The following is a 1,497-nucleotide window of genomic DNA, read 5'->3' as shown; positions in this document are numbered from 1 at the left end:
TTAATTATATTTATTATTTTAAACGACTATTAAAAGATCAATGTAAGGTAATTAATTTTACATATTATATAATTAAATATACGTATAAAATTATTTTATATTGATAAAATTAAATTTAATTTTTATGCATAAAAATCCAAAAAAGAAAAAAAAAGTTTGATATTTAAGTTTGTTGTAATTATTGTGAAAGATTTTTGTGGTAATTGTTGAGGGATGGAGCAATAATTGAAGAGAGTCAAAAGATGGAAGGGGTTTGGTCAAACTTAGAGTGTTAATGTGAAAGAGGAGGGAAATGATGTCCTATAAAATACACAGCTACATAGGTTTTATGATGAAAAAAATCTACAACAATGGTACACTTGCACAGTTTGATGCTTGCAAAATCAAATCATGAGTCCTTCTCCTTCTCCACTAGTGTTAAAGTAATTAATTACATATGGGTTGAGAGTTGGTAAAAAGCTGCTGTTATATTGTTATGTGAGAAGGAAAGAAAATCAGACTAGCTATGTATGTATATATGTACAACAACTTAGACTACTTGATCATCATGTTCATCATGCATATATATATATATATATATATATATATATACTTAACCAAATTATTTAATTCATGCAGTAATAGCTAGTACTGTATGTAATTCATAGATATAAAATAGTATACAGTATATGCATTACGTACAGTACGTAGCACTTGAGTAAACTTATATATACACGATACACCAACAACCCAGATATATATAATAAGCCTAGCTAGGTGGGTGCATGTGTATTAGGTGCAGCCACAAAATATAAATAAATTAAAAGTATTAAGAAGGCTCAAATTAAAGTATTTTATAGAGATAGATATGGAGGTGGCATAGTAGTAGTATTCTGATTGATGCGGCTGCTGTATGCTTTAATTTTTATTTGTTTTAATTTGGGGATGGGGATTGGGGAGAGTTATGGAATCAGAAATAGAAATGGAAGCTAAGAACCTAATTAAGCTAAGCAAGTAGCCACTACACAATTCATTTCATTCGGGTAATGCAGGGACTAATCCAAAAATATGAGTAACGGCTCCAACATTTAAACCTATTATTCATGTCGAGAAATTAATTAAAAAGAAAAAAAAATTAGGCTCATAAAAAATTTACTATCATTATCATCAATAGTTTAATGTGTACATAAAATATAATTTAATTAAGTATACATTAAAATTAATTATTAGTATAAAATACATATAAAAATAAAAATTTAATTAATCTGTTGATTCTTATAATTTTACTAAATTTTTAATTTGATTCTTATACTTTTTTTCATTTCAATTGAGTCTCTACATTACTTTTAATTTTGTAATTAAATCTTTCATAATTAAAAATTATTAAAACTAATCGAATATTTTTTCACAAATTAAAGATATCTATAATTAGAAATATAATTGAATCTACTGTATACATATTATTTTTGAATAAAATTTAAAGTTGATTTACTTAAATAATTTGACAATTATAAATGT

This window comes from Arachis duranensis, chromosome 5, assembly GCF_000817695.3.
Source record: "Arachis duranensis cultivar V14167 chromosome 5, aradu.V14167.gnm2.J7QH, whole genome shotgun sequence".
NCBI classification, from domain to species: domain Eukaryota; kingdom Viridiplantae; phylum Streptophyta; class Magnoliopsida; order Fabales; family Fabaceae; genus Arachis; species Arachis duranensis.
The sequence above is the reverse complement of the archived record's forward strand: the minus strand, read 5'-3'. Positions refer to the sequence as shown.